Source organism: Ovis aries, chromosome 6 (genome assembly GCF_016772045.2).
Source record: "Ovis aries strain OAR_USU_Benz2616 breed Rambouillet chromosome 6, ARS-UI_Ramb_v3.0, whole genome shotgun sequence".
Classification (NCBI taxonomy): domain Eukaryota; kingdom Metazoa; phylum Chordata; class Mammalia; order Artiodactyla; family Bovidae; genus Ovis; species Ovis aries.
Genome location: NC_056059.1, coordinates 79049549 through 79072323, shown reverse-complemented (window position 1 = coordinate 79072323; position 22775 = coordinate 79049549). Strand labels below are relative to the sequence as shown.

The 22775-nt window shown below is 36.9% G+C and overlaps 1 non-coding gene across 1 annotated transcript; it reads right to left on the bottom strand.

The window, feature by feature from the left end:
• Nucleotides 1-6648: 6648 nt before the first annotated feature.
• On the bottom strand, nt 6649-6755 carry LOC114115482 (U6 spliceosomal RNA). Its single transcript, XR_003589819.1, has one exon. It is a non-coding gene; the product is annotated as a U6 spliceosomal RNA (small nuclear RNA).
• Between the last annotated feature and the right edge of the window lie 16020 nt (nt 6756-22775).

Below are 22775 nucleotides of genomic sequence, written 5' to 3'. Positions count from 1 at the left end.
TCTGCCTGCAAGTGCAGGAGACCCAGGCTCGATCCCTGGGTTGGGAAGATCCCTTGGAGAAGGAAAAGGTGACCCACTCCAGTATCCTTGCCCGGAAAAAAAAAAAATCTTAAGAAATTCATATGTGCTGTTTATTCCAAATTAGTGTCTTTGCAGACAGTACAGAACATTGTTGGGCTTGCTGAAGATAATGACAAGTAATAATAACAATACTTTCTATCACTGCTAAATCATTGAACAAAGCATACTATTTTTGATACTTGTAAAGATAATCTTAGCATCTTCACAACTTTGCCAAAAATCAACATAACAATAATTTGAATGCCTTCTCAGATGCTTGAAGTTCCTTTACTATACAACAGAACTAGCATTATACATTCAGAAAGTATATATTCAAATACATTCAAATTATTTTATTTATAATATTAATTGCATCCTTAGTACAAATGTTTTTATTTGCAAAATTATATCCTATGCATACTAAACTGGTCCTTATAATAAAATGATTATAAGTGCTTTTGTTTTCTTATCCCTTTGCTTTTTAGTTGATTATTACAACATATCTATCATACTGGGCAGAAGGGAACAATCCATTAAGAGTGCCTTGGAAAATTATGCTTGCTTTGAAATTTGCATGCTCCCTGCAAGTGCAATCAAAATAAATTATGCTACTTAGCTTATAAGTTGATATTTAGTCCACTTTGGAAGATTATTTCTCTAGGTTTTTGTCCCTGACTTTTTAAGAAAACAGCATTGCATTTAGATGTCATAATTCATGTCTTTATTCTGTGGCAATTAACACTCCCCTACCCCCACTGTGGATTCTAAATACCAGAGCACTTCACTTTAACAACACTTTAGTTTAACATGGCTCTTCATGGTCATTGAATGAAAATGACTAAATTAAATCCAGAAGACACAAGCATTCCTGTCAACTAGCTTAAATACAAACCACTTGGTCTTCAAATTTTGTTTAATAGATGGAAGTAAATTAAAAAAAAAAAAAACAGACCTTTGATGTTGATCATACAATGCGACTATGCCTATAAAGTATGAAAAGATGAATTTAATATATTATTCACTTTTATTGAATCAATGAATTTGACAGGTAAAATGCAAAAATGATTATCATAGTAAATTTTAAAAATTATTTCGAATAATAAAAATGAACATTTGTAAAATGTATTCATACTAGAGAAAATAGAGTTTTACTCTGATTAATTGTACTCACCTAGTCAGTGAAAAAAAGTCTAGGTTTTGATTTTAAAGGAAAACTGTTCTAAGATAAACAAGGACGTATTTTATAGCACAGGAAAATATACTCAATATTTTGTAAAAATCTATAAGGGAAAAGAATTGGAAGAAAATAGATACATATGTATATATTACTAAGTTATCTTGCTACATGCCTTAAACTAACACAACAATATAAATCAACTATGCCTCAATAAAAACAGATTTTAAAACTTAAAAAAATAAAAATAATTTAAAATAAAGGAAATCTATACATTATTGATACCATGCATAAAATAGATAACTAATGAGAACTTATTGTATAGCTCAAGGACCCCATTCAATGTTCGATAGTGACATAAATGTGAAAGAAATAACAAAAGGGGTTATGTGTATACATATGGCTAATTCACTTTGCTGTACAGTAGAAGTTACACACTATCATAGAGCAGCTATACTCCCAATAAAATTAATTTTAAAAAATAGCTAAAATACTCAAACAGACATGTCATGGAAGAGAAAGCCCAAGTAGCCAATAAACATAAGAAAATAATCCCAGTAGTAACTAGAGAAATGAAAATTTAAACTATGATAAAAGATCTCTCACTTAAAAGTCTTTTAAAATCATGTTTCTACAAAGAAGTGGGCAACCAGAGCACTGGGAATTGGGCAAATTGACACAGCTACTTGGAAAAACAATTTGACATCCTCAGAAATAATAAAAATGTAAAAACTATATAATTCAGCAATTTCACTAGTAGATCTATTACCCTAGAAAAACTTTTGCACACAAGCCCTGGGACAAGATGAAGAAAAGACACAACAGCACTTCTGCAATAGCAAAAAAAAAAAAAAAAAAAGTAGAAAGAATACCAGTCTGCATCTACAGCATTTTTATTTAAACATTATAACATATTCTTATAGTGAAGTACTTTAGGACAGAGAAGCCAGTGAATTACAGTTGTATGCCAGAACAAAGTTGAATTTTAAGAACATAATGTTAGCAAGAAAAACAAGTAATGTTTCAATTATATAGGATGAATGAGTTCTAGAGATCTACTGTAAAACATTGTGCCTATAGTTAATAATAGATGGCCATAGTTGTGAAGAACCCGCCTGCCAATGCAGGAGATGAAAGAGATGTGGGTTCGATCACTGGGTCAGGAAGATCCCCTGGAGGTAAGCACAACAAACCTCTCCAGTATTCTTTTTTTTTTTTTTTTTTAATTTTTTAAATTTTTTTAATTTTAAAATTTTTAATTCTTACACGCGTTCCCAAACATGAACCCCCCTCCCCACCTCCCTCCCCATAACATCTCTCTGGGTCATCCCCATGCACCAACCCCAAGTATGCTGTATCCTGCGTCAGACATAGACTGGCGATTCAATTCTTACATGATAGTATACATGTTAGAATGCCATTCTCCCAAATCATCCCACCCTCTCCCTCTCCCTCTGAGTCCAAAAGTCCGTTATACACAGCTGTGTCTCTTTCCCTGTCTTGCATACAGGGTCGTCATTGCCATCTTCCTAAATTCCATATATATGTGTTAGTATACTGTATTGGTGGTTTTCTTTCTGGCTTACTTCACTCTGTATAATCGGCTCCAGTTTCATCCATCTCATCAGAACTGATTCAAATGAATTCTCTTTTACGGCTGAGTAATACTCCATTGTGTATATGTACCACAACTTTCTTATCCATTCATCTGCTGATGGACATCTAGGTGGTTTCCATGTCCTGGCTATTATAAACAGTGCTGTGATGAACATTGGGGTACATGTGTCTCTTTCCATTCTGGTTTCCTCGGTGTGTATGCCCAGAAGTGGGATTGCTGGGTCATAAGGTAGTTCTATTTGCAATTTTTTAAGGAATCTCCACACTGTTCTCCATAGTGGCTGTACTAGTTTGCATTCCCACCAACAGTGTAGGAGGGTTCGCTTTTCTCCACACCCTCTCCAGCATTTATTGCTTGCAGATTTTTGGATCGCAGCCATTCTGACCGGTGTGAAGTGGTACCTCATTGTGGTTTTGATTTGCATTTCTCTAATAATGAGTGATGTTGAGCATCTTTTCATGTGTTTGTTAGCCATCCGTATGTCTTCTTTGGAGAAATGTCTATTTAGTTCTTTGGCCCATTTCTTGATTGGGTCGTTTATTTTCTGGAATTGAGCTGCATAAGTTGCTTGTATATTTTTGAGATTAGTTGTTTGTCAGTTGCTTCATTTGCTATTATTTTCTCCCATTCAGAAGGCTGTCTTTTCACCTTGCTTATATTTTCCTTTGTTGTGCAGAAGCTTTTAATTTTAATTAGATCCCATTTGTTTATTTTTGCTTTTATTTCCAGAATTCTGGGAGGTGGATCATAGAGGATCCTGCTGTGATTTATGTCAGAGAGTGTTTTGCCTATGTTCTCCTCTAGGAGTTTTATAGTTTCTGGTCTTACATTTAGATCTTTAATCCATTTTGAGTTTATTTTCATGTGCGGTGTTAGAAAGTGATCTAGTTTCATTCTTTTACAAGTGGTTGACCAGTTTTCCCAGCACCACTTGTTAAAGAGATTGTCTTTACTCCATTGTATATTCTTGCCTCCTTTGTCAAAGATAAGGTGTCCATATGTGTGTGGATTTATCTCTGGGCTTTCTATTTTGTTCCATTTATCTGTATGTCTGTCTTTGTGCCAGTACCATATTGTTTTGATGACTGTGGCTTTGTAGCAGAGCCTGAAGTCAGACAAGTTGATTCCTCCAGTTCCATTCTTATTTCTCAAGATTGCTTTGGCAATTCGAGGTTTTTGTATTTCCATACAAATCTTGAAATTATTTGTTCTAGTTCTGTGAAAAATATGGCTGGTAGCTTGATAGGGATTGCATTGAATTTGTAAATTGCTTTGGGTAGTATACTCATTTTCACTATATTGATTCTTCCAATCCATGAACATGATATATTTCTCCATTAGTGTCCTCTTTGATTTCTTTCATCAGTGTTTTATAGTTTTCTATATAGAGGTCTTTAGTTTCTTTAGGTAGATATATTCCTAAGTATTTTATTCTTTTTGTTGCAATGGTGAATGGAATTGTTTCCTTAATTTCTTTTTCTACTTTCTCATTATTCGTGTATAGGAATGCAAGGGATTTCTGTGTGTTGATTTTATATCCTGCAACTTTACTATATTCATTGATGAGCTCTAGTAATTTTCTGGTGGAGTCTTTAGGGTTTTCCATGTAGAGGATCATGTCATCTGCAAACAGTGAGAGTTTTACTTCTTCTTTTCCAATTTGGATTCCTTTTATTTCTTTTTCTGCTCTGATTGCTGTGGCCAAAACTTCCAGAACTATGTTGAATAGTAGCAGTGAAAGTGGGCACCCTTGTCTTGTTCCTGACTTTAGGAGAAATGCTTTCAATTTTTCACCATTGAGGATAATATTTGCTGTGGGTTTGTCATATATAGCTTTTATTATGTTGAGGTATGTTCCTTCTATTCCTGCTTTCTGGAGAGTTTTTATCATAAATGGATGTTGAAATTTGTCAAAGGCCTTCTCTGCATCTATTGAGATAATCAGATGGTTTTTATTTTTTAATTTGTTAATGTGGTGAATTACATTGATTGATTTGCGGATATTGAAGAATCCTTGCATCCCTGGGATAAAGCCCACGTGTTCATGGTGTATGATCTTTTTAATGTGTTGTTGGATTCTGATTGCTAGAATTTTGTTGAGGATTTTGCATCTATGTTCATCAGTGATATTGGCCTGTAGTTTTCTTTTTTTGTGACATCTTTGTCAGGTTTTGGTATTAGGGTGATGGTGGCCTCATAGAATGAGTTTGGAAGTTTACCTTCCTCTGCAATTTTCTGGAAGAGTTTGAGGAGGATAGGTGGGCTCTTCTCAAAATTTTTGGTAGAATTCAGCTGTGAAGCCGTCTGGACCTGGGCTTTTGTTTGCTGGAAGATTTCTGATAACAGTTTCAATTTCTGTGCTTGTGATGGGTCTGTTAAGATTTTCTATTTCTTCCTGGTTCAGTTTTGGAAAATTGTACTTTTCTAAGAATTTGTCCATTTCTTCCACGTTGTCCATTTTATTGGCATACAACTGCTAATAGTAGTCTCTTATGATCCTTTGTATTTCTGTGTTGTCTGTTGTGATCTCTCCATTTTCTTTTCTAATTTTATTGATTTGATTTTTCTCTCTTTGCTTCTTGATGAGTCTGGCTAATGGTTTGTCAATTTTATTTATCCTTTCAAAGAACCAGCTTTTGGCTTTGTTGATTTTTGCTATGGTCTCTTTTGTTTCTTTTGCATTTATTTCTGCCCTAATTTTTAAGATTTCTTCCCTTCTACTAACTCTGGGGTTCTCCAATTCTTCCTTTTCTAGTTGGTTTAGTTGTAGAGTTAGGTTATTTATTTGACCTTTTTCTTGTTTCTTGAGGTATGCCTGTATTGCTATGAACTTTTCTCTTAGCACTGCTTTTATAGTGTTCCTCAGGTTTTGGGTTGTTGTGTTTTCATTTTCATTAGTTTCTATGCGTATTTTAATTTCTTTTTTGATTTCTTCTGTGATTTGTTGGTTATTCAGAAGTGTGTCGTTCAACCTCCATATGTTGGAATTTTTAATAGTTTTTCTCCTGTAATTGAGATCTAATCTTAATGCATTATGGTCAGAGAAGATGCATGGAATAATTTCAATTTTTTGAATTTATCAAGTTTAGATTTATGGCCCAGGATGTGATCTATCCTGGAGAAGGTTCCATGAGCACTTGAAAAAAAGGTGAAATTCATTGTTTTGGGGTGAAATGTCCTATAGATATCAATTAGGTATAACTGATCTAATGTATCATTTAAAGTTTGCTTTTCTTTGTTAATTTTCTGTTTAGTTGATCTGTCCATAGGTGTGAGTGGGGTATTAAAGTCTCCCACTATTATTGTGTTATTATTGATTTCCCCTTTCATACCTGTTAGCATTTGTCTTACATATTGCAGTGCTCCTATATTGGGTGCATATATATTTATAATTGTTATATCTTCTTCTTGGATTGTTCCTTTGATCATTATGTAGTGGCCTTCTTTGTCTCTTTTCACAGCCTTTGTTTTAAAGTCTATTTTATCGGATATGAGTATTGCCACTCCTGCTTTCTTTTGGTCTCTGTTTGCGTGGTATATCTTTTTCCAGCCCTCACTTTCAGTCTGTGTGTGTCCCTTGTTTTGAGGTGGGTCTCTTGTAAGCAGCATATAGAGGGGTCTTGTTTTTGTATCCATTCAGCCAGTCTTTGCCTTTTGGTTGGGGCGTTCAACCCGTTTACATTTAAGGTAATTATTGATAAGTATGATCCCATTACCATTTACTTTATTGTTTTGGGTTCAGGTTTATACACCCTTTTTGTGTTTCCTGTCTAGAGAATATCCTTTAGAATTTGTTAAAAATATGGAATGCTTCACGAATTTGCATGTCATCCTTGCGCAGGGGCCATGCTAATCTTCTCTGTATTGTTCAAATTTTAGTATATGTGCTGCCGAAGCGAGCACCTCTCCAGTATTCTTGCCTGGATAATTTCATCTATAGAGAAGCCTGATGAGCTACAGTCCATGGGGTCGCAGAGTCAGACACGACTGAAGCAACTTAGCACGTGCACTCACATGCATATATTTAAAAGGTCTTCCCTGGTGGCTCAGACGGTAAATAATCTGCCAGTAGTGCAGGAGACCAGGGTTCATTCCTTGAGTCAAGAAGATCCCCTGGAGAGGGGAAATGGCTACCCACTCCAGTATTCTTGCTTTGAAAATTCCATGGGCAAGGGAGACTGACAGGCTACAGGATTTGACCTGTAGGACAAATCTAAAGGACAGTAGGATTTGATCATAGAACTTCCACAGGCCTAGGGGAAACAAAGACTCTTGGAGAGAACAAACAAAACCTTGTGTGTACCAGGACCGGGGGAAAGAAGTAATGACCCCAAAAGAGACTGAGGTAGACATGTCTGTGAGTGTTTGGATGTGTGCTGCAGAGACAAGGGTCAGCACTGGCCTGCTGCAGGGTCAGGGGACCTGGTAGCATCAGTCTTAGAAGGGGCATGTTAGCATAAGTCCTTTTGGAAGGCACCAGTAGCCCTACTCTAGACTCCAGGTTTGGGCTTCCTCAGGCCAAACAACTAACATGGAGGGAAGCACAGCACCACTAATCAGCAGAAAATTGGATTAAAGACTTACTGGTCATGGCCCTGCCCACCAGAGCAAGGCTGCTTTCCCCACAGCCAGTCCTTCCCATCACAAAGCTTGCACAAGCCTCTTATTCTCCTCCTTCAGAATGCATACAGAAGCAACAACCACAATGCCTCAGCCACCAGAACAAAGACCACAATCACAGAAAGCTAACCAGAATGATCACATGGGTCATAGCCTTGTATAATTCAATGAAGCTATGAGCCATGCTATGCAGAGCCATCAAAGACAGACTCATCATGGTGACCAGTCATGGTGGAGCATACTGATGAAACATGGTCCACTGGAGAAGGGGATGGAAAACCACTCCAGTATTCTTGACTCAAGAACCCCATGAACAGTAATGAAAAGGCAAAAATATATGGCACTGGAAGATGAGTTCCCCAGGTTGGTAGGTGTCCAATATGCTTTTAGAGAAGAGTAGAGAAATAGTTCCAGAAAGAATAAAGAGGGTAGGCCAAAGCAGAAATAATGCTCAGTTATGGATATGTCTGATGGTGAAAGTAAATTCCAATGCTGTAAAGAATAACATTGCATAGGAACTTGGCATGTTATGTCCATGAATCAAGGTAAACTGCATATAGTCAAGGAGGAGATGGCAAGAGTGAACATTGACATTTTAGGAATTAGTGAACTAAAATGGACAGACTAGGAGAATTTAATTCAGATGACCATTATATCTACTATTGTAGATAAAAACTCCTTAGAAGAAATGGAGTAGCCTTCATTGTCAACAAAAGAGGCAGAAATGAATTACTTGGGTGCAATCTCAAAAATGTTAGAATGATCTCAGTTCATTTCCAAGACAAAGCATTGAACATGACAGCAATCCAAGTCTGTGCCCTACTCAGTAGTTCTCAAGCTGAATGGTTCTATGAAGACCTACAAGAACTTTTAGAACTAAGACCCCCCCCAAAAAAAAAAAAGATGTCTTTTTCATCAGAGGGGATTGGAATTAAAAAGGAGGACATCAAAACATACTTGGAGTAATAACAGACAAGTGTGGCCTTGGACAACAAAATGAAGCAGGGAAAAGGCTAACAAAGTTTTGCCAAAAGAACACAGTGGGCCTGGAAATCGCCATCTTTCAACAACAAAGGTGACAACTCTTCACATGAACATCACCAGATGACCAGTACTGAAATCAGATTGATTATATTCTTTGCAGTTGAAGATTGAGAAGCTCTATACAGTCAGGAAAAAGGATAACTGGAGTTAACTGTGGCTCAGATCATGAGCTTCTTATTGCAAAATCCAGGCTTAAACTGAAGAAAGTAGGGAAAACCACTAGGCCATTCAGGTATGATCTAAATCAAATTCTTTATGATTATACAGTGGAAGTAACAAATAGATTCAATGGATTCATTCTAGCAAACAGAGTGCCTGAAGAACCATGAATGGAGATTCATAACACTACAGGAGGCAGTGACCAAAACCACTCCCAAGAAAAAGAAATTCAAGAAGGCAAAATAGTTGTCTGAGGAGGCTTTACAAACAGTTGAGATAAGAACAGAAATGAAAGGCAAAGGAGAAAGGGAACAGCATACCCAAGTGAATGCAGAGTTCCACAGAAGAACAAGGATAGATAAGAATGCCTTCTTAAATGAACAATGCAAAAGCAGAGGAAAACAACAGAATGGGAAGGACTAGAGATCTCTTCAAGAAAATTGGAGATATCATGGGAACATTTTTATTGCAAGGATGGGCACAGTAAGGGATAGAAACATTAAGAACATAACAGAAGAGATTAAGAAAAGGTGGGAAGAATACACAGAAGCATTGTACAAATAAAAGGTCTTAATGACCTGGATAATCAAGATGGTGTGGTCATTCACCTAGAACCCAACATCCTGGAGTGTGAAGTCAATTTGGCCTTCAGTTCAGTTCAGTAGCTCAGTTGTGTCCGACTCATTGCAACCCCATGAACCGCAGCATGCCAGGCCTCCCTGTCCATCACCAACTCCAAGGGTTTACCCAAATTCATGTTCATTGAGTCGGTGATGCCATCTAACCATCTCATCCTCTGTCATCCCCTTCTCCTCCTGCCTTCAATCTTTCCCAGCACCAAAGTCTTTTCAAATGAGTCAGCTCTTCACATCTGGTAGCCAAAATATTGGAGTTTCAGCCTCAACATCAGTCCTTCCAATCAACACCCAGGACTGATCTCCTTTAGGATGGACTGGTTGGATCTCATTGCAGCTCAAGAGATTCTCAACAGTCTTCTCCAACATCACAGTTCCAAAGCATCAATTCTGTGCTCAGCTTTCTTTATACTCCAACTCTCACATCTATACATGGCTACTGGAAAAACCATAGCCTTGTCTAAATGGACCTTGGTTGACACAGTAATGTCTCTGCTTTTTAATATGCTGTCTAGATTTGTCATAACTTTCCTTCCAAGGAGTAAGTGTCTTTTAATTTCATGGCTGCAATCACCATCTGCAGTGATTTGGGAGCCCCAAAAGATAAAGCCAGCCACTGTTTCCCCATCTATTTGCCATGAAGTATTGGGACTGGATGCCATGATCTTAGTTTTCTGAATGTTGAACTTTGAGCCAACTTATTCACTCTCCTCTTTCAATTTCATCAAGAGGCTCTTTAATTCTTCTTCACTTTCTGCCATAGGAGTGGCAGCTGAGTGATGGTGCAGGAGTGGCTGAGGAGAGCTACCCCCACGTCCAAGGTAAGGGTCAGCAGCCGAGGAGAGCTATCCCACGCCCAAGCTCATGTGTGGCAGCTGTGAGGAGGTACACCAAGTCCAAGGTAAGGAGCAGTGGCTGTGCTTTGCTGGGGCAGCCGTGAAGAGATACCCCACATCCAAGGTAAGAGAAGCCCATGTAAGATGGTAAGTGCTGAGAGAGGGCATCAGAGGGCAGGCAGACTGAAACCACAATCACAGACAGCTAGCCAATCTGATCGCATGGAACACAGCTTGTCTAACTCAATGAAATTTGACCTTAGACACATTATTATGAACAGAGATAGTGGAGGTGATAGAATCCCAACTGAGTTATTTCAAATCCTAAAAGATGACGCTGGTAAATTGATACACACAATATGTCAGCAAATTTGGAAAATGGCCACAGGACTGGAAAAGGTAAGTTTTCATTCAAATCCAAAAAAAAAAAAAAAAAAGGCAATTCCAAGGATTGTTCAAACCACTGCACAATTGCACTCATTTCATATGGTAGCAAGGTAATCCATCAAATCCTTCAAGTTAAACTTCACGAGCAGGTGAGTTGAGAACTTCCAGATGTACAAGGTGGATTCAGAAAAGGTAAGAAACCAGAGATTTTCAACATTCATTGGATCATAGCAAAAGCAAGAGAATTCCAGAAAAAAACATCTACTTCTACTTCATTGACTATGCTAAAATCTATGACTATGTGGATCACAACAAACTGTGGAAAATTCTTAAAGAAATGAGAATACTAGATCACCTTACCTGCCTCATGAGAAACTTGTATGCAGGTCAAGAAGTTAACAGTTAGAACCGGACATGGAACAACAGACTTGTTAAAAATTTGGAAAGAAGTATGTCAAAGCCATATATTATCATTCTGCTTATTTAACTTATATGCAGAGTACATCATGTGAAATGCCAGGCTGGGTGAAATCACAAGCTGGTATCAGACTGCCAGGAGAAATATCACCACCCTCAGATGGATGCAGATTATACCACTCTAAAGGCAGAAAGCAAAAAGGGACTAAAGAGCTTCTTTGATGAGGGTGAACAAAGAGAGTGAAAAAACTGGCTTAAAATTGAACAGTCAAAAAATTAAGATCATGACATCCAATCCCATCACATCATGGCAAATAGATGGGGAAAATGTAGAAATAGTGACAGACTTCATATTCTTGGGTTCCAAGATCACTGCGGACAGTGACTGCAGTCATGAAATTAAAAGACTCTTGCTCCTTGGAGGAAGATGACAAACCTAGACAGAATATTCAAAAACAGAGACATCGCTTTGCCAACAAAGGTCCATATAGTGAAAGTTAGGTTTTTTTTCCAGTAGTCACATATAGATGTGAGAGTTGGACCATAAAAAAGGTTAAGCACCAAAGAACTGATGCTTTTGAACTGTGGTGCTGTAGAATACTCTTAAGAGTTTCTTGTACAGCAAAGATATCAAACCAGTCAATCCTAAAGGAAATCAACTCTGAATATTAATTGGAAGTACTGATGTTAAAGCTGAGCTCCAATACTTTGGCCACCTCATGTGAAGAGTCAACTCATTTAAAAAGACTCTGATGCTGGGAAAGACTGAGGACAGGAGAAGAAGAGGGTGTCAAAGTATGAGATATTTGGATGACATCACCAACACAATGGCCATGAGCTTGAGCAAACTCTGAGAGATAGTGAAGGGCAGGGAAGCCTGGTATACTGTTGTTCATGGGGTTGCAATGAGTTTGACACGACTTTGCAACTGAACAAGAATACATTTAAAACTCTACTAAGAGGACAGATCACAATTAAAAAAATAGATTATGATCTAATCATAATCCACTTTTTTTGATGAAACTGGAGCTGATTATACAGAGTGAAGTAAGCCAGAAAGAAAAAGACAAATACAGTATGCTAACACATATATATGGAATTTAGAAAGATGGTAATGATAACCCTGTATGCGAGACAGCAAAAGAGACACAGATGTAAAGAACAGACTTTTGGACTCTGTGGGAGAGGGAGAGGGTGGGATCATTTGGGAGAATGGCATTGAAACATGTATACTATCATGTAAGAAACGAATTGCTAGTCTAGGGTCGATACAGGATACAGGATGCTTGGGGCTGGTGTACTGGGATGACCCAGAGAGATGATATGGGGAGGGAGGTGGGTGGGGGGTTCAGGGTTGGGAACTCATGTACACCCGTGGTGGATTCACATCAAAGTATGGCAAAACCAATACAGTATTATAAAGTAAAATAATAATAATAATAAAAGTAAGAAATAGTGGAATTAACATTAGTGAAATAAGTCAAAAAAGAATGCCTTCAGTATTATGTAATGGTATATATATACAGGGGCTTCCTTTGTGGCTTAGCTGGTAAAGAATCTTTCTGTTATGCAGAAGACCTGGGTTCAATCCCTGGGTTGCAGAGATCCCCTGGAGAAGGGGAAGGCTACCCAATCCAATATTTTGGTCTGGAGAATTCCATGGACTACAGTCCATGGGGTCGCAAAGAGTTGGACATGACTGAGTGACTTTTACTTCATTTTCATATATGTATGAAATAGATATAATTAAATATAAACCTCAACAATAAAAAATAAAGAAAATCTAATTATTCATTTGGTTTTTACTATTACTTCTTTTCTAACAAATCCTATCAACTTTTATGTTTAATAAAACATAAAGCATCTATAATAGTAAGGATTCAGTTCCTCACAAAAAAGTCCACTTTATAATTGAAAGGCTATTAGAAATATGATAAATATATTCATATAGAATATTTTATCTTAATTTCCAAATGTTTGGGAAGCTGATCACCCAAAATGAATTTAAAAGTACACATTCAATATCATCAAATACCTAAGGAAGCATCTGATATATAATTTACTGTCTAACTTTCCCAAAGGTATCTTAAGTATATTAAGCATTCAAATATGTTTCTAACTATGGCTACCTCTACAGAGAGCAAATTAGGAAGAAACACTTTTCTCTAAATATTATCGTTAAATACTATCAAAAGTACTTAGGAAAACCTCATTTTTACTATCTTATTTTCTGTTATAATTTCACTGTAGATCAGAATGGAAAAAAAAATCATTAAACAAACAGAATCCATAACTCTGTATACTCTTTCCAACCTAACCAAAACATGCGTTCAAGAAAGTCAAGAAATTAATAAAAGCCTTTGAAATGAGAAAAACTACAAGTGTTTAAATGAGGTAGTATCGTTTCCTGTGAGAGGAAGTTTCTCATGATCTTTGCTATACCATGGTATTGGGGTTAAGTGTTTTAGTCCTACTGTTTTACTTTTTAAAATTTTCTAATTACTGTTGTAGAGTCTTTCTTCTCTAACATAGTATTCCTAACGTGGGAATAAAATAATTCATTAGGAAGTCTGTAACAATCACATACACACAGAAGTTAAAGTAGATTTTTTTTTTAAATCTATGTCAAAATTACTTTAACTTGTTAATAAATGTTGAGGGTTTGTTTTTATCTATACCTTCAATTATGTTAAGAAAAGAAAGAAACATCTAGTAAATTTTTTCATTTTCTGTTTGTATTATAATCTCCAGACCCATTCCAGGACTAACCATGAACTATTGATGGTGAGAAAATTTTTCATAATAACTGCTTACCAGGTATCTGCATAAAAATTACTTCTCTAGAGTTCAGAGAAACTTAGGTATAAAAGCATTCTATTTACTTTTAGATAGGTCTAATAGTAATATACTTCAAAAGATATTGTCATAGGAAAATGGAGTGAAAATTATCAGAGAATATAATATTCTGCTTGTATGTATATTGATATGTGAATAAATTATCCAAATAAGATAAAATACTATTCTAAATTATTCTAAAAATACATTAGGATTTAGTGGTAAGATGTGTTCTACCTTGATAGTAGAAATGCATCAAACAATTCTAGAATGAATCCATATTATAATTGAATTTAAATTATACTCAGAGCCATCTCTAGCCTGTATCATATCAGAAAACTGCCACCCCAAACTGATGATCAATAGTAGCCAAACAAAGAGTTGAAAAGATATTCTGGACATCTGAATATGAGGAATACTCATAATCTCTCTTCCCTTAAACTTCAAATTATAAAGAAAGTATTGTGGGACTACAGAATCTTCAGATTTTCAGTTCTGACTTAGAATTGGCTCCTTTATGTAAATTCTGTTAATAAACATTAAATGGAACATGTGTACATAAAACTAATTTTCACTACTTTGACTATCATCATTACAAGCATTGCTAACTTCATATAGTAAAAAATAGTTTCCCTGGTATTAGGTTGGTGCAAATGTAATTACAAATTCAGATCATGAATTTTAAATCATTATAATTTAGTTAAACACATCTTTATTAATCACAATAGAGACCATTACAGTCAACACATTTTTGCCAATGAGAAATAAGTTTGTTTATTCCTGTAGAACATAAATCCATGTCTCAGGATTCAGTGAATTCTTTGAAAGTGTTTTCTGCATCCATATGGTTGTGGAAGCATTTTTCCTGCAAAAAATTGTTGACATGCTTGAAGAAGTGGTAGTAGGTTGACGAGGACTCAGGTGAATGTGGTGGATGAGGAAAAATTTCTTAGCCCTATTCTTTCAAAGCACTGACCGATGGTGTGACACGTGGTCGGGCATTGTCCTAGAGAAGAATTGGGCCCATTCTGTTGACCAATGCCAGCTGCAGGCGTTGCAATTTTCAGTGCATCTCATTGATTTGCTGAGCATGCTTCTCAGGGGTAACAGTTTTGCTGGGATTCAGAGAGCTGTAGTGGATCAGATGGGCAGCAGACCATCAATCAGTGTTTTCGTTCAAGTGTGGCTTTGGGAAATGTTCTGGAACTTCTTCTAAGTCCAACCACTGAGGTTGTTGTGACTTATGTAAAATCTTACTTTCTGTGACATGTTACAGTCCGATCAAGAAATTGTTCATTGTTGTTACATAGAATAAGAGAAGACAACACTTCAAAATGATGAGATTTTTGACTTACAGTCAGCTCACGAGGCACCCACTTATTGAACTTTTCAATTTGCTTCAAGTGCTGAATGACTGTAGAATGGCTGATGCTGAGCTCTTCAGCAACTTCTTGTGCAGTTGTAAGAGGACCAGTTTCCATGATCTTCTCAACTGTTGTTCAGTCGCTAAGATGTGTCTGACTCTTTGGAACCCTATGGGCTACAGCACACAAGGCTTCCCTGTCCTTCACCATCACCAAGAGTTTGCTCAAACTCATGTCCATTTAGTCAATGATGCCATCCAACCATCTCATCCTCTGTCATCCACTTCTCCTCCTGCCTTCAATCTTACCCATTATCAGGGTCTTTTCCAAACAGTCAGCTCTTTGCATCAGTTGGCCAAATTATTGTAGCATCAGCTTCAGCATCAGTCCTTCCAATGAATATTCAGGGGTGAAATCCTTTAGGATTGACTGACTTGACCTCCTTGAAGTGCAAGGGACTCTTAAGAGCCTTCTCCAATAGTTCTGGAAGTTTTGGCCACAGCAATCAGAGCAGAAAAAGAAATAAAAGGAATCCAAATTGGAAAAGAAGAAGTAAAACTCTCACTGTTTGCAGATGACATGATCCTCTACATGGAAAACCCTAAAGACTCCACCAGAAAATTACTAGAGCTCATCAATGAATATAGTAAAGTTGCAGGATATAAAATCAACACACAGAAATCCCTTGCATTCCTATACACGAATAATGAGAAAGTAGAAAAAGAAATTAAGGAAACAATTCCATTCACCATTGCAACGAAAAGAATAAAATACTTAGGAATATATCTACCTAAGGAAACTAAAGACCTATATATAGAAAACTATAAAGCACTGATGAAAGAAATCAAAGAGGACACTAATAGATGGAGAAATATACCATGTTCATGGATTGGAAGAATCAATATAGTGAAAATGAGTATACTACCCAAAGCAATTTACAAATTCAATGCAATCCCTATCAAGCTACCAGCCACATTTTTCACAGAACTAGAACAAATAATTTCAAGCTTTGTATGGAAATACAAAAAACCTCGAATAGCCAAAGCAATCTTGAGAAAGAAGAATGGAACTGGAGGAATCAACTTGCCTGACTTCAGGCTCTACTACAAAGTCACAGTCATCAAGACAGTATGGTACTGGCACAAAGACAGACATATAGATCAATGGAACAAAATAGAAAGCCCAGAGATAAATCCACACACATATGGACACCTTATCTTTGACAAAGGAGGCAAGAATATACAATGGAGTAAAGACAATCTCTTTAACAAGTGGTGCTGGGAAAACTGGTCAACCACTTGTAAAAGAATGAAACTAGATCACTTTCTAACACCGCACACAAAAATAAACTCAAAATGGATTAAAGATCTAAATGTAAGATCAGAAACTATAAAACTCCTAGAGGAGAACATAGGCAAAACACTCTCAGACATAAATCACAGCAGGATCCTCTATGATCCACCTCCCAGAATGCTGGAAATAAAAGCAAAAATAAACAAATGGGATCTAATTAAAATTAAAAGCTTCTGCACAACAAAGGAAAATATAAGCAAGGTGAAAAGACAGCCATCTGAATGGGAGAAAATAATAGCAAATGAAGCAACTGACAAACAACTAATCTCAAAAATATACAAGCAACTTCTGCAGCTCAACTCCAGAAAAATAAACGACCCAATCAAAAAATGGGCCAAAGAACTAAATAGACATTTCTCCAAAGAAGACATACGGATGGCTAACAAACACATGAAAAGATGCTCAACATCACTCATTATTAGAGAAATGCAAATCAAAACCACAATGAGGTACCACTTCACACCAGTCAGAATGGCTGCGATCCAAAAATCTGCAAGCAATAAATGCTGGAGAGGGTGTGGAGAAAAGCGAACCCTCCTACACTGTTGGTGGGAATGCAAACTAGTACAGCCACTATGGAGAACAGTGTGGAGATTCCTTAAAAAATTGCAAATAGAACTACCTTATGACCCAGCAATCCCACTTCTGGGCATACACACCGAGGAAACCAGAATTGAAAGAGACACATGTACCCCAATGTTCATTGCAGCACTGTTTATAATAGCCAGGACATGGAAACAACCTAGATGTCCATCAGCAGATGAATGGATAAGAAAGTTGTGGTACATATACACAATGGAGTATTACTCAGCCATTAAAAAGAATTCATTTGAATCAGTTCTGATGAGATGGATGAAACTGGAGCCGATTATACAGAGTGAAGTAAGCCAGAAAGAAAACCACCAATACAGTATACTAACACATATATATGGAATTTAGGAAGATGGCAATGACGACCCTGTATGCAAGACAGGGAAAGAGACACAGCTGTGTATAACGGACTTTTGGACTCAGAGGAAGAGGGAGAGGGTGGGATGATTTGGGAGAATGACATTCTAACATGTATACTATCATGTGAATTGAATCGCCAGTCTATGTCTGACGCAGGATGCAGCATGCTTGGGGCTGGTGCATGGGGATGACCCAGAAAGATGTTCTGGGGAGGGAGGTGGGAGGGGGGTTCATGTTTGGGAATGCATGTAAGAATTAAAGATTTTAAAATTTAAAACATAAAAAACTAAAAATTAAAAAAAAAAAATTAAAAAAAAAAAAGAGCCTTCTCCAGCACCACAATCCAAAATCACCAATTCTTCATTGCTTAGCCTTTTTTATGGTCCAACTCTCACATCCATACATGACTAAAATGAATATTTTCACACAAAATATGTCTAGAAAATAACATTATTAGTTATATCTGTATGTTTATGGAAACTGAATTATTCTCAGCAAACTAGGTCTGTTTGAAAAGTCCTTGAAATGTGGTGATTAAGAGATCAGGTAATGCACATGTGAATCCTGGAAGTGTGGTAGGCTGCTGGTAAGTGTACATATCCTCTATATTGATCAGCATTGCCTTTAAACAGTGGTAACATAACTCCAGTGTTAAAACAACTCACTAGTGGAACTCTTGGTTTTGAAATGCTCTCCTTATAACTTTTCTTAGAATATTCCATTTGTCAAGAGGTTAGGAACACCAGCTCAGAAGACAAAAGTTAAGAAACCCCACAGACACTTCGCTGGTAGCTTCTATTTCACCACAATCCCCCCACCCCCTCCACAGGTTCAGTTCAGTTCAATGGCTCAATCATGTCTGACTATTTGTGACTCCATGGCCTGCAGGATGCCAGGCTTCCCTGTCCATCGCCTACTCCTGGAGCTTGCTCAGACTCATGTCTATTGAGTCAGTGATGCCATCCAACCATGTCATCCTCTGTCATCCCCTTCTCCTACTGCCTTCAATCTTGCCCTGCATCAAGGTCTTTTCAAATTAGTCAGTTCTTTACATCAGGTGGCCAAAGTATTGGAGTTTCAGCTTCAGCAAAAGTTCTTCCAATGAATATTCAGGACTGATTTCCTTTAGGATGGACTGGTTTGATCTACTTGCTGTCTGCGGGACTCTCAAGAGTTTTCTCCAACATCACAGTTCAAAAGTATCAATTCTTCAGGGCTCAGCTTTCTTTATGGTCCAACTCTTATGGCTGTGTTGGGCTCAGTATTTGTAGTGTGGGCTTAGTTGCACCAAGGCATGTGGGATCTTAGTTCCCCAACCAGGGACCAAACCTGCATCCCCTACACTGAAAGGTGGATTCTTAAACACTAGGCCACCAGGGAAGTCCCTTTCAGTGGTTTTAAAACATTAAGAGACACAATAGCATAGAATTTTGAATTCACTTTTCTGCTCTGCCTAATGATGACTTCCCAAGTGGTACAGTGTTAAAGAATCCACCTGCCATGGTGGATTGGTATTTTAAATCATAGTGAGTGTGCTTTAATTTTGTATCAATTCTTATTGAAATTGTTTAAGTAATTTAACAAAGTAGAACTTTATGAAACATCCTACAATTCAGGAGACACAGGAGACAGTAGTTTGATCTCTGCATTGGGAAGATCCCCTGGAGGAGGAAATGGCAACCCACTCAAGCATTCTTGCCTAGAAGATTCCATAGACAGAGGAGCCTGATGGGCTACAATCCATGGGGTCGTAAAGAGTTGGAAATAACTGAGCATGCACACAAACATGCAGATAGAATTTAATAGAAACAGTAGGCAAGCTGGAGTACAAATTTCCTTTCCTTTGTTCTCAGGTCTGACAGAAAAAGAAACTAAGTTTTAAAATGAAAATTAGAAAACAATGACGAAGGGAGTAAAATGAAAAATCACCACTATTTGTAAACTAGAAGTTGATTTTGTTGCAGCCTGTTATCAACATGTATTTCATGTAAAATGTTTGATTAAATAGCTACAAAATATATCATTAAAAAATAAATACTTAGGTCCAGACCATAGTTGAGTGTGTTTTAATTTTGTATCAATTCTTATTGAAATTAAGTATTTTAACAAAGTAAAACCTTATGAAACATCCTACAGACTCCTGACTTCTAAATAGCCACCACATTTCCCTTAAACTTGCTGGAATATTTTATCAAATTTATCAGGTGGCATTTCTTATAATGTACTTCTACCTATTCAAATACTAACATCAATTTTATAATGTAATTATGTGGAAAATCTACTTGACTTTTATCAGACTTTCAGCATGTCAAGATAAGAATAACTCCATAAACGGTGCATTGCTATCAAATTTTCTTAATGCCCAAGGCATCTATATATTTGTTATTAATCCCACTTGATCCTCTAACTCTATTAGGAATAATATTTTCAACTGTTGATGTTGATGCTGTAGAGAGATATGAAGTAATCCAATTGATAATAGTTTCAGTATTCTTTCTATGGCTTCCAGATTTCACTTCATCCAGAGAGTGAGGGGTTGGGAAAAGTGATGTACAAAAGGATTATTTTAATGCACACATTTTTATACCTACACAAAATGAAGGCAGGTCTCATTAAATTTATTATCTAAGGTTTAAAACCTATTATTTTTTTCATTTTCTCAAATTTATTGTATTTTATTCAAGCCCTTAATTGCATTTCATTTTTTGATTAATTCTTACACATTCTAAAAGACATTAGATGTATTTTTATGTATCTGCATTCCAACAGTTTTTCTCTAAATATTCACAGTTGATAAGAAAAATTGTAAGAATTATAATAATTATTGTAAATAATGTTTTCCTGTGAATCCTTATGCATTTATATGGAAAATATATAAGATTTTTTAAATGATTTTTTAATATACTTTTGAAATGTGTGTCTCAGCTGACAACCAGTTTCTTCCTCATAGTTCACAATATATGTTTTATATGTATGGTGTTACTACTGAAGTAGACAAATATTAAGAACAAACACATGTAAAAAGCTCACTGTAAATTATAAAACATTTCTGCCACTATTCACAATTTTTTTGGCTGTTTGTTTTTAGTTGGTAAAATTCATTTCTAAAGAAAGTAATTGTCACTTGAGGTATTTAGTTTAACAGCATGCTGTTTTGGGATTTCACAAATTAAACACGTTTTTAAGAACAGCAATATCATTCAAAATTACAAATAGAGTATTCAGAATTACATTACTGAAATAATAGAAACCCAATTCAAAGCATCTTAGACATTGATGAAACTGTATTGGAAACATATTGGATTAGTTCACTTAACCACAAGAAAAACAGTGTCTAGGTTGAATCTAAAAAGCTACTATATTTGTTTATATAAAATTAAAGGAAGCAATTCAATTGCTAAAAGTTATCAGAACTTGACAGCAGTCGTGTGTGTGTGTGTTAGTCGCCCAGTCTTGTCCAACTTTTAACAACCCCATGGACTGTAGCTCGCCAGCTGCCTCAGTCCACAGAATTCTCCAGGCAACAACAGTGGAGTGGGTTGCCATGCCCTTCTCTAGGGGATCTTCCTGACTCAGAGATCAAACCCAGATTTCCCATATTGCAGGCAGATTCTTTACCATCTCAGCCACCAGGGACTCCCCAACAGTGGTCACATGCCTAACCAAAAGCGGAGGCGAGCTGGGAGAATTCTTTTGGATACTTTGACCTGATAGATCTAAGAAATTCTTTTGGCTTCCTTTTGTGTTCCTCATTACTCTCCTGGCTACTTTGTCTTTAAAAATTTCATTGGAGTACAGTGTTGAGTTAGTTTCAGGTGTACAGCAAAACGAATCAGTTATAAACACATCCACTCTTTTTTACATTCTTTTACCATATAAGCTATTACAAAGTATTGAGTAGAGTTCTCTGTGCTATACAGTAGGTCTTTATTATCAATTGCTACCAATTTTATACATAGTAGTGTTTATATATCAACCCCAATTTCCCAACTTATCCCTCTCTCCCTTACACCTTGGTGTGAGCTTCCCTGGTGCCTCAGACTGTAAAGAATCTGCACACAATGTGACAGACCTGGAATTGATCCTTGGGTTGGGAAGATCGCCTGGAGGAGCCCATGGCAACCCACTTCAGTAGGCTTGTCTGGAGAATCCCCATGGACAGAGGAGCCTGGTAGGCTACAGTCCATGGGGTCTCAAAGAGTCAGACATGACTGGGGAAATAAGCACATCCTTACCCCAGTAACAATGTTTGCTTTCTACATGTGTAACTCTATTTTTATTTTGTAGATACGCTCATTAGTACCATTATTTTAATATTCCAATTTAAGTGATATCATATGATATCTATCTTTGATTACTCACTCAATATATAATCTTTATCCATCCATGTTACTGCAAATCACGTTACTTCATTCTGTTTTATGGCTAAGTAATATTCCTGATGAACTGTGAACGGAGATCCATGGCATGGTACAGGAGACAGAGATCAAGATCATCCCCAAGGAAAAGAAATGCAAAAAATCAAAATGGCTGTCTGAGGAGGGCTTACAAATAGCTGTGAAAAGAAGAGAAGTGAAAAGCAAAGGAGAAAAGGAAAGATATAAGCATCTGAATGTAGAGTTCCAAAGAATAGCAAGAAGAGATAAGAAAGCCTTCCTCAGCAATCAGTGCAAAGACATAGAGGAAAATAACAGAATGGGAAAGACTAGAGATCTCTTCAAGAAAATTAGAGATACCAGGGGAATATTTCATGCAAAGATGGGCTCGATAAAGTACAGAAATGGTATGGACCTAACAGAAGCAGAAGATATCAAAAGGAGGGGGCAAGAATACACAGAAGAACTGTACAAAAAAAGATCTTCATGACCAAGATAATCATGATGGTGTGATCACTCATCTAGAGCCAGACATCCTGGGATATGAAGTCAAGTGGACCTTAGAAAGCATCACTACGAACAAAGCTAGTGGAGGTGATGGAATTCCAGTTGAGCTATTTCAAATCCTGAAAGATGATGCTGTGAAAGTGCAGCACTTAAATGCCAGCAAACTTGGAAAACTCAGCAATGGTCCCAGGACAGGAAAAAGACAGTTTTCATTCCAATCCCAAAGAAAGGCAATGCCAAAAAATGCTCAAACTACCGCACAATTGCACTCATCTCACACGCTAGTAAAGTAATGCTCAAAATTCTCCAAGCCAGGCTTCAGCAATATGTGAACCGTGAACTTCCAGAGGTTCAAGCTGGTTTTAGAAAAGGCAAAGGAACCAGAGATCAAATTGCCAACATCTGCTGGATCATGGAAAAAGCAAGAGAGTTCCAGAAA